Genomic DNA, 12,918 nt, shown 5'->3' with positions numbered 1-12,918 from the left:
TAACCAATACAAAAAGAGCAGCACCAAAGATATTTGAAGAGAAATACGGGTAAAGGAATGCAGACATGGAACACTTTACAATACAAAAAATAAGAAGACAAAGAGGAAAAGAAGAAAAGGAGATTAGCAATGGAGAAGTTAAAGATACACAAACTGATGTTATGGATTACCTGCAAAGTGAAGGATTCAGTGCAAAAAATCTAACTCAGATAGCACCACAACAGGATGGAGCAATGGATATCCAAATTAAGGGGAAACCAGTGGAACAGGAAGCTATTGGTTAGGTGCCATATGAAGATATTTTGGAATCTTCCACAGGAAACCAGTATAAAAGTTCACTTGAAGTTAGACAGGAAGGTAAGGAACAAGAAATTGGAAATGCTGATGCAATCAATGTTAAGGAGTAACAGGGCAGTGAGTTCCCATATGACAGAGCAAAGGATGGCATAGGATGAAATTGAAAAGAATGTGCCACAGGAAAATGCTATAGAACTTTTATAGAATGCCCGCAGGAAATGTAAAACAAGGGATGTGCCCGCAGTTTGGAAGAAAATGAGAAAGAGAAGAGTTGCTTGATTTAATAGACATAGATATATTAAGATCAATGAAAGAAATAGACTGCAGAAGGTCAATAAAACCCCAAAAGCCAGAAGTCTGATAAAACAAATGAACACAGTAATTAGGAATGTTCATAGAGATCAATGCGATATAACAGAAATAAACAGGATATATTACTTTGCAGCTAAATTAATAACTGATAAAGTTCTACCACAGGAACACAGTGTAGTGAGGGAAAGGAAGGGGAGAAATCAAATACCATCATGGAAGTATCGAATAGAGAAAACTATAAAACAAGACAAGAAGTGTCACTGTTAGAAGATGACTGAATAAGGAATAGATCAACAAAAATACTAAGAAAGATAGATGTGATAAAAGCAATGCCCAGTATTAGAACAGACTAGGATATATCATGCACTATCACACATAACAAACTAAAAATTTCAGCACAGGTGGTAAAACGTAGAAGATATGTAGATAAATATAAAGAAAAAGTACAAAATAAGCAATTTATTGATGACCCAAAAATGTTTTGAAGAGAATTGGGAAACAAGGTAAAAGGAACTGGAAGACCACTAAAAAAAGAAAAAATGGATACATTTTGGAGAAGTATCTATGAAGATTATGTGGAACATAACAAAGATGCTAAATGGATAGAAGAAGTAAAAGAAAGAATAAGAAGTTTAAAGGTACAGGATATGAAATGGGATAAAGTAACAGCCAGAGAGATTGAAATTAAATTAAGAAAAGCTTCTAACTGGAAAAACCCAGGCTCAGATGCAGTACCTAACTTCTTGTTAAAAGTATTAACATCTTTGCAAGAAGATTTAGCCAACAGTAAGAACTATTTATATGAGCACCCTGAGCAGACACCAACCTGGCTAACAGCAGAAGAAACAATGAATGCTCCTGCTTAAGAGTGAACCTGCAAGCTACCCTAAAAATTATAGACCAATAACTTGCCTTCCAACAAAGTATAAACCATACATGGGAACTGATGCTGACAGAGTTTATAGTCATTTAGAAGAAAACTCAATTATGGCAGTAGAACAAAAGGGCAATAAAAGAAAGTCATATGGAACAAAGGATCATTTGTTGTTAAATAAAGTCATAGTGGAGAACTGTAAAAAGGGGAAGAATCTAGGTATGGCATGGATTGACTACAGAAAAAACATTTGATAGTATCACACATTCATGGATAAAAGAGTGCTTAAAAATATATAAGATACACCCTATACTGATCAACTACATTACAGTGACCATGAAACAGTGGCAGACCATAATACATAATACAGGACAAATTATTATCCCATGGATAAAAAACAAAGGGGGATATTCCATGGTAAATCTCTTTGAAATAGGTTGGTCCACTTTGCTTGACCATAATTTTTCAAGGTCATCAAACAACACCTCTCAGGGACATCAAATAATGAGAGGAGGGACAGCCAGAGGGTGGGGGCGAGTGAGGGGAAGAGTGTCGAGGTGGTAGATTATTGTGGAGCACAGTGTATTATGAATGATCTTGGTGACTTTAAAATTTACAGTTTCAGTAGTTGTGTTGTTACAAGTGAATGGGCCAACCTGTTTCAAAGAGGCCTTACCTTTGTTCCTTCAAAAATGGCTCAACTTGATGTTTTTTGATTGATTTGAAATTATTTATTAGAAAACTGAATTTTAGTTTTTACTCTGATGATAAAAGACACACTACTTAAGTCACCCAAGAATGTAACAAGCCTAGCCATTTTAATCAACTTCTCCACCCCGTCCTACATTTTTTTGAGAAACTATGTGAAAATGAAATAAGGAAACTGCTTAGTATGAAAAGGTGTGATTTGGACTTTAATTTGAACCATGAAGAGTTGAAATTATTACATGACATCTCTAACAATAAGTCCATTAGAGTTATGAAGCCAGATAAGTGGGGTGGACTTGTTATGGATAGTAACAATTATATTAGCAAAATGTTGTTGCTTTTGTACTCTGACACCTATGATGAAGTTTCCTTGAATGAATTACATCTTTCACATAGACGTATAGACATCATGTTAAACAATTTGTTTTTTGGACAATCAGATTACTGAGAATGAGTTACTATTCTTGACAATCAACTGTCTTTGGCATCCCTAAAATCTACAAAAGTTTAGTGGACCCCCCCACTTTGAAACCTATTGTGGATGCTAAAGCTTCTAAAACCTTCCCTCTGGCAAAGTTTATTGATTTTCATTTGAAAAGAGTCCTTAGAATCTTTGAGCATTTATTGAAGGATTCCTCGGATCTTTTGTTCAAGGTTTTTAATAGGTATTTCTTTGAAGATTACATTTTTGTCACAATTGATATTCAAGATCTGTTTTCCTCCATCCCCCATGATGTGGGGTTGGAGATGTTTTATGAGTTTCTTTGTAGGCACTCTGGTCTCGACCATTCTAGAATTCTTATGTTTAGGACACTTATGGAGGCCATCTTAGAAAAATAACTTTATCACCTTTGAGGGACAATTCTTTAGACAGTAGAAGGGCATGGCGATAAGGGCAGCTTGTGCCCCCATTTTTGCCACTATAGTCCTTAAACAATGGGAACTAAATACTATTTTTACATCTGAATTTTCTAGGTATTGGTCTTTTTATGGCCGATACCTTGATGCTATTATAAATTTTGGAAAGTGTCTAGGAACAAGTTGAACCAGTTCTTTGACTTTTTGAACTCTAGTACTGGGATTTCAAGTTTTACTATGGAATCAAATAATGACAGTGTCCATTATTTGGACATTACTCTTCTTAAGGATATAGTGGGCAAACATTTTGTTTCCATCCTTTATAGGAAACCAACATATTCTAATTCCTTTCTTGATTTTCAGAGCTGACATCCATTACATCAAAAGAAATCCCTTGTTAAAGGGCAGTGTGTTAGGTTAGCCTGTATGATTAGTGATGATGGTATGTTCAATATGGAAAGTGATAATTTAAAGAACATGTTTAATATGAGAGGTTATCCTATCAATTTTTTGATTCAGGTTTTTGAGGAGGTCCGCCTTAAAAGAGCTAGTGGTTATTTAACCCCATTATTAGGTACCATTGATAACAGGGGTATTAAGGACATTGTTTTAAATAATACCAGTGCTAGCAACATGGTGGACTATAATAAAGCCTTGCTTTTATCTTACAACCTTCACATTCAAGCCATCAAGGATATTCTTTTTAGGAATTGGACTATATTTGACACTGGATGTGCCCATTGGGAAAAGGTGGGTGAGAAACCTGTGGTAGTTTATAGAAAGGGTCCATGTTTTAAAAACATCCTTGAATGAAGTCCCAAAGTGGTAAAAGAAGGGGGGATGAAGAAAAGTGGACATTGTTCATAATGTAAATGCATTTTTGAAGGGACATCAATCCTTACTGCAGGATATGGGTTGATTACAGTGGCCCATAAGTTTAATCGTAACAGCAAGTGCTTAGTTTATATACCCAAGTGTCAAGTGTGTGAACGTTTTTATGTTAGGGAAAGCTTGAATAAGTTCAGGACTAGAATATATCAACATGTTTAAGATATTCAGAAACACAGTGACATAAATGCTTTGGCTACACATATTATGAATAATTCTACTCATAGTTTTAAATTTATTGCAATAGATCAAGTAGATCTAGATATGAGAGAGGGGCCAGCTGACTTGTTTTTAGAGTACAAAGAATTAAACTGGCAGTTAAAATGCAATGCCACTCAGCCCCCTGGTATTAATGATGTTGCCTCTATTTCTAGTGTCCTAAAGCTTAGAGCCAATTTCTTTCTGTAACAAATGTGCCTGAAGTTTCTTTTTTTTTTGTCTAGTTCTTGTGGGGGGGTTGTTACTTAATGGCTCTATGTTCATACAGATGTTTTATATAGATGTTGTTATTTTATTATTTTTTTTACATATTTCTTTTGAGACACACATAAATTTACCTATTTTGTATAGGTGTGGTCCACACTTAATTTATGTCTATCAGGGTTTGATATGTTTGGGTTTGAGTTTTTATTATCATTTTATTTTTTGGTGATGATTGTTCAAAAATGCATGGTACAGATGAAGCTGGCCTCTTAATCACTGGGCTAGATAACTGATTTCAATTAGGGAGGGGATACTGGTTGTTAGTATATTTAAACTTGTTATTTGTGCTCCATTTCATTCTGATGAAGTCAAAAGTGTACTACTGATGAAAGCGCCCAATTTTTTGAATAAATGGCTTCATGGTGCATCCTATATTCTTTCGTTTTTTTGTTTTTATGACCTTATAACCTTCCAACACTGACAGGCCTACAGTCACCAGTGCAAATATTAACCCCCCAAACCTGCATAACATGCAGGCTTATGACTTGGAGATGATTGTAGTGACAGTATTTCATCTCCCTTTCACATCAAACACTGTCTTGTGAGCACTGTGACATAATGCCCTTCTTTAAGGACATCATAGGTTACCCCTCTTTTTGTTCAATTTCCCTTGTGGTACATTACAAGTTTTGTAGCCTCAGTATTCCTATATGATCACGGTGGCATTTTCATGTTGCTGTTATTTCCAGCATATGTGATCTACAAATATGGTATACACCTGCAGACATGCATACCATTCTGTCCTATCTCAAGGCTAGCTCGATTCTTTTAAGAATTCTACAGCACAATTGGTGTTGGCTGTGTCTTCCATTAAGCTTGATAGCAGCACTCTCTGTCTCTCATACTACTCTTTCCCCCAATCACAAAACTATCATCTACTGCCATAGCTCTGCAGCATGTATTTGCTATTATAAATGCTAATGTACCTGTATTTCCAAGTACTTATTTGAAAGAAAATGCATGTACCTTAAGCAAGTTGGAATTTGACATGACACAGCATTCTTTACTGAAAACACTTGCAGCGTGTTTCCTGCCAGACCTCTACAACTTCTTCCATAGTGGGATGAGATAGTTTGCCACTGCTTCTGGTTATATCATGCTGATTTGAGCTTCTACGTGTAATGATTATGCAAATGAGTGTTCAGCTCATGAATGCCACTGAAATGGTCAAGCTACACATCACATGTAATAAGCAGATTATTGCAGAAATTTCTACATGGTGTTGAGTACATACTGAATACCAGACAGATGCATTGCTCATGTTCAGATGTTCATATATCACGAGGAGCTTCCATGGAAGTTGCAGCTTCAACATGCTTGGGGTCACCTAAGAGCACAAGCAGTATCATATTCATAGCATATGTCACATACATACATTTAATGCTGGAAGTACAGTTGTGATCAACACTGAAGAACTTTTTTCTTTTTTTGCTTTTCAACACCTTTATTAAATTACCACTTATGACATAGGCATTAATAGAACAAAACATATGCCATACTATCAGGTTTCATATTCACGCACTATACATAACATTATGTTTTCCTTTTTTTAACAATTATGCAGTCCAACATTACATAACTTGCTCAATTCCTGCATCTCATAAAGCTCACTCCTTCTCCTGAATATTATTCTGCATGTATTGTTCCCACAATTTCCGTTTATTTCTATGTAATTTTCTCTTTACCTTTTCTAAAGATCCCACCTCTAGTTCTCTTATCTCCTTTACAATATTTAGTACTCCAATTACAGTTGATTTAGATTTTTATTTCTATTTGCTAGTAGTTGCCTTTTTTAAGGGGTGCTAATCAGGTGATGGACCATGGACCTTTTCTCTTTTTTTGCTCCTCAGCTACTTAGACTTGAAGATCACAAATCTTTCTCTACCTCCTTCATAGATTCCCTAGGGACACTTTATTGGGATTATCTTGTTAAGGTCCTCAGTATAAGGTGGATGTTTGGCACCATCTCACCAGGGCAATGACAAAGATCAATAGTATCCCAAGAACTGGCAAGCAGTGCACCTGTATTGTAAACATGCCAGTTTGGACTGCATTGCACTTATGTCCATATCCTCCCCAAATCTCCTCAAGCAATGATGGAGAAGCAGGAGCAATATCAAGGGAGGTTAGAGCACCTTTCCTGATGCAGGAGCAAGTAAACCTGTTTTATATCCTACGAGATATAACACTAATTATGTATATATGTGCGTGTGTGTGTGTGTGTGTGTGTGTGTGTGTATGTGTGTGGGTGTGTATGTGTGTGTCTGTGTGTGTCTCTATATAAATATATATATATATATATATATATATATACAGACACATACACACACACACGCACACAAACTAATATATATATATATATATATATATATATATATATATATATATATATATATATATATATATATATATATATATATATATATATATACATATATATATATATATATATATATATATATATATATATATATATATATATATATATATATATATATATATATATATATATATATATGTATATATATATATATATATATATATATATATGGGTCCCCTTCAGTAGATCGAACATACCAAAGTTAGAACCTCATATGGCCGAGACCATATGTTCGAACTTGCAAATGTTCGATCGGACTGAATGGAGATCTCCGTACAGTGTGGAATGGGAAGACTTCCCTTTTCCACAATATAGTGCAATCTTGGAGTTAGTATATTCAAGTAAGGGGGTGTGGGAGTGTGGGGGGTGTAGAGGGCATAGCCCCCCCCCCCGCTACAGACGTTTAATTTTGTTTTTTGTTGTTTTTTCTTTTTTTACTTCAGTGTTCAAACTATTACAAGTTCCAACATATGGTCTCAGTCATATGTGGTTCGAACTTGCAATATGTTCGATCTACTGAGGTAGATCCATATATATATATATATATATATATATATATATATATCTACTTTATAAGATCAAAAACTTAAAATCCTGAATTTCATAATACTGAGACCACAATTCTAAATTCTTATAAGACTGAAACCTTAAAATGCAGATGTACAGAATACTGACAAATATGCAGGAACTTGTATTAAAGTCTTTGTAAATACAGGTATGTCTCCTTCATTTTTTGTACTACGTATCTAAAAAAAGTGTTGGAAGTGTTTACACTCCAATAAGGTCCCAAAAACGTAAGCAAGTTCTGGTTGCAAATCTGGATCTACTTTAAATGATCGAAAGCCCATAAAGTGGAACTTTATGTTGCCGAGACAAAAAAATAACAAAACTGAAAATGCTGAACCACGTAGTTTTTCGCAGGGTAAACCAGCGTGGGGAAATATGCACTTTCCTCCACTGTAGTGCAATCCCAGAGTTGGTATATATAGTTAGGGGCAGTGGGTTTCAGATAGTACGGTCTATAAAACAAAGCTAACTACACAGGTATTGAATTTGTGCAAGCTATAGCATGTCTTTTGAAAATGTGAATAGTATGTCAATTTGAAATTGATTTTTTAGACTACAAATCACATCTTACTTTGAAGAATTTCTGGTTCATTGATGAAGAAATAATCATTGTTCATGAAAGTATACACTTTTGTTTTTATTATAATACTGCACTGGTGAAGGGAGTTACACGTAATGTCTGCATGTTTAAATTCGGTATTCTGAATATCGGCATTTTAAGGTTTCAGTCAAAAGAATTTGGAATTGTGGTCTCAGTATTATGAAATTCGTGATTTTAGGTTTTTGATCTTATAAAGTATACATATATATATATATATATATATATATATAGCCGAAATGTTGAAATATCAAATTTCAGCATTTCGACAATATAAAGCTGAAACCATCAAAACACAGACAACTTACAGTCACAAAATCACAACATCGAAAACACAGCATACAACACACAAACCATAACACCCACACCACAAAACAATGAAATACAACACAGCACCACACAAACACACATCTAAACTACACAAATGCAGGGGGCAAGCCCCCCTGCACCCCCCACACCCCCCTACTTATAATATACTAACTCAGAGATGGTACAAACAGTAAAAAAAATAAATCACACACAGCCAACACACACAATCATACCTCCACCTCCCTACCCTAACCCAGTCGTACAAGTTACAAAAACACTCACACACACTCACTCACCTTAACCTGCAGACACCAACCCAGCCGAACACTTCCGTAGGATAACGTAAATGCATAAGCGTGAATTCGACATAGTCCTATTCGCGATTATGCACTTTCATTATTTTTGAGGTTTCAGCTTCATTGACACGAATTGCTGAAATTCGATATTTCAACAATTTGTGCATATGAAGTGAAACTACACACATATATATATATATATATATATATATATATATATATATATATATATATATATATATATATATGTATATATATATATATATATATATATATATATATATGTGTGTACATATAGACACACACACACACACACACACACACATAAATAGACAGATGGATATATGCTATATATATATATATATATATATATATATATATATATATGTTTATGTATAAATATATAATAATATATTTATTTGTATCTCTTTGCATATGTATATATTGGTCAGGGACAGAACCTGCTTTCCTCACACCTATGTATTTACAATATGTGTCAGCTTTAATGTAGGAATGATGGTCCACCTGTCAATGTACCTATTTGCTACTTCTGCCAGTTTACCATTGTAAAATATTGGTAGTATATGTGATTCTTAACGTCTTAACTTTATTCATAGCAGTGATGCTTGGATGGCTCAAAACGGTAAAGCACTTTTCTTTCATGGTTGTAAATTGGCCAGGTCCCATGTTCTGTTCCTACAGTAACTGTTCTTCTTCTGTCTGCTTTTTTCAGAGCACATTGCACTATTTGAGGGGGCACATGATTTATTGTCATGTGACTGAGTGGTGTTTAAGTAGCTGCATATCACAGGTAGAACACCTTTTATTGTGCATAGGGAAGCACCTATGCTAAAATATACTCCCATGTACAGTTAGCTGTGTGATGAAGACCTTTCAGTCCACACAGGTTGTGCATTAACAAGGATCAGCATATGTTTGACAGTAATTCACCTGCCATGATGGCTCAACAGGGTGTACACTTACCTTTTACGTCTCAAAGTCTGTAGGTTCTGGCTTCTGGCTTCAGCTCACAATGCAGGTGCTTTTCTTCTGTCTATCTGCACCACGTACATTACAGCAAGGGTGGGGGGACATAATGGTTGCCAATGTAAAATCACAAGTACTTCTATAGGTAGTACAGAGCTGTTACAGTTAATGATATGCTTTCCAGGTGTACTGCAGACACTTCTAAGGTCATATATTTTACTAGTTAAATATTATTGTATGAAACTGTATGTTTGCATTTCTCTGTCACACCCTTTTTTCTGCTATCCTTTCTGTTTATTGCATTTCATTGTGGTTTGCTTTGTTGTTTTTGTCCATTTATTTTATTTTTTATACAGATCAGCCTGTGACTTCATCAAGGTCCACCAGCCTTCAGTGACCAGTACCACCTCCTTGATCTCAACAGCATGCTACCAAGGCCACCTCTGAAAGTACAGCTGAGAAAAAGGAGATGGATATGCCCTCAAGCCCTCACTCTGTTGAGGCTTCACCAGTGAAGTCTGTGGTGGTTTCTATTTCTGGTTCTGCCAGGAGTACAGACCTTTTCATCAGAAGGAGGAGCTAGCTTGTTGAGTTGGTTGGGGAGTTGGTGGACCAATGCCTTGATGCCCACATCTGTCACCTGGAAAACTCACTATGTAGGTTGCAGAGTTGCATCCCTCCCCTCACTGGCTTTAACATCAGAGTCAGGGCACAGTGATTATGGTGCCCAAGATGGGGGGTTTATCTTCCACTACTGAGTCCCCAGTGAGCAGAGTGATATTAGTCTCCATACCCACCCTATTCCCCCATTCCAGTATTATCCTTCCTTTTTCATCTATGCCCTCCCTCATTTACTGCCCAGTCCTCTGAATCACCATTGTCTTCCCTTTGATTGTCTGATGTCTCCTACTCCACTGTACTCCCCTTCTTCAGTGTGTTACCACCTCCCATTTTAGTCTTCTATGCCTTTTGTGTTTGCATGTGTGGTCCTGCTACCCAACATACTGTCTTACCTTACTTTTACTTCCCTTACTGCCTCCCCAACTTATAGTTTTATCTATATAAAATGGGTGCTTGTTCCAAAAAAATGTTACCCAACTTTCCCCACCACCATTCTGTTCATTCCTTAGCATTTCCTCTTATACGTTTCCTTCTTCTTCCTTCTCCCTTTTTCATAACTTTCCTACACTCCCATTTCAGCCCGTTACTTTGGTCAAAATTAGATGAAGTCACACTGTATTGATCCTTTAAGTCTGTTAGATCATCTTTCCATCTTGCTCTTCAATGCACAACTGAGAATGCTTTGCCACATCAAAGCACTTACATGCTCCACGTTCGCAGAAGTTTCTCATTGCATGCTAAGGGTCCTGCTAGGGATAAGAGTTTTCATCACAGTCCCTACTTTAGCCATGAGTGGAATGTTTACTGAGTTATTGTCTTCATGCTGCTTTTCCACACTAATTCTTAATATGCTCCACGCGTTGTGACACATTATAGGTAAACAGCATCCAGCATGGTGCAGCTGCACCTGAGATGTTTCTGAATCTCATAAATAAACTCACTCATTCTTACATATTCAGTTGCTGGACTTGAAAGTGAAAAAAGGGGTATGCTAATTATTGTTTCTATGGGTGACAGCAGTTGTTGTGTGAGAGATGGGAATGTGAATTGGCCTTCGAAGGCATTGTCTGTGCATGTTTTTGTCTGATGTGTTGCAATGAAAGAGACAAGTTGGATGAAAGTCACTAAATGATATATCATAACAGGGTTGTTTACTGGGAATTTGAGTGATAATAGATCTTATTCTGAGCTGCAAGGGGTAATGAGGTAAATATTCTGGCATAAAAGTAGTCTATTTGTCCTTATACTGATGTTGGCATTACTTTATTAGTACAGACAGTGTTTACTAGCTAAATGTCAGTTCAAGTATATAGTCTTCCTATTAGACCAAGTTACAATTTATGCTAATAAAAAAGATAGGGCTGGTAGACACTATACAAAGACCATACAATCAGTATTCTTCAAAATGCAGAGACAAATGAATATGATTCATAAAAACAAAAAACAGTGCACACAGGCAAGACACATCTTAGGCTGCAGTGTACCTAATCTGCCCTGGTGTAGGTAATCTCTGTAAATGAGCCTAACAACATGAATAGCACTGCTGCCACAATTAGATTCCCTCATACGGTGTACTAAGGCTGTCACTTCAAACCTGCTGCAGTACAACTGCAGCTATCAGCCATTGAGCTTCATGGTCTCGAGCCAAACATAGGAATAACAACCTCCTCTTCCAGTTTCAATACAAAGCTACCAAAACAAAAGGAATGCCCATGAGTACATACTGTCACACAGGCAGAAACATTCACGGGGCTATGCAGATACTGTACAGTTTGTGGCCAGACATATGTATGCAATGCATACATTTACCTGGGCACATGCTAGACAGAAGCACACATTACATTGTATAACTTTATTATAAATTATCATTCAACCTACTGGCATGTTTGCTAGAGCACAGATTCTCCATAGTTATACTGACAAGCAAATAGGGGCTATTCTTAAATGAAAGGTTAACTAGACAATGAAATGTAGCTTAAGAGTAATGTTAATCAAAAAAAACACTACATAATGATCTCAAATGGTGCTCAGTATACTTGAATGGGTGATGAAATGCACACAGGATTAAAATGACATGTATAGTATTTAACATTCTTGTGCACCAGGAATGATGCAGTAGTGCAGTCCTTGTTCTGTGCATTAGGAAGTACCACCATGTTGGGATGTACACACACTCATAAACACACATATACATAAGTGACAGTGAGAGTGTGTGTGTATATGTGTGTGTTTCAGTGTCTATGCGCCATATTGCCCATGACCCTTATTATCTTGCATACATGTACACACATGCTGCTGTGTTGTGCCACCTACACACAATGCCATTTATTTTCATCATGTTCTTTGCAGCTCAGACAGTGGTGGGTGCACAGTATAGTAGTCTGGGTACCCCTACTTCATTGTATAATTATTCCTTTGTACACTTCGTGTTTGTGTCTGGCAGTGTTCATAACTCACTTCTTTTATTTTTCCTTCATCTAAGCATACATTACAAGGAAAACACCCACTATTATGAAGGGAACAGAGCCTGCTTTTGCACTACACCCAAACCCTATTTTGTAAAGACAAGCAAGGGGCCATAGTGTCATTGAAATATACTGAGCTTGTTAAAGTGAGCTAACACATTTATCTTTCTCTCCCAAAGTCCTGCTTTAGTAATGTCCTCCCCCAACAAAACTAGGAACAAGTACTTTAATAATGTAGTCCCTCCAACAAAATTAGAAACATATGCTTTAATAAA

Source organism: Protopterus annectens, chromosome 10.part0, assembly GCF_019279795.1.
Source record: "Protopterus annectens isolate FY-2018-M chromosome 10.part0, PAN1.0, whole genome shotgun sequence".
Lineage (NCBI taxonomy): Eukaryota > Metazoa > Chordata > Ceratodontiformes > Protopteridae > Protopterus > Protopterus annectens.
This window is presented reverse-complemented; position numbering follows the sequence as displayed.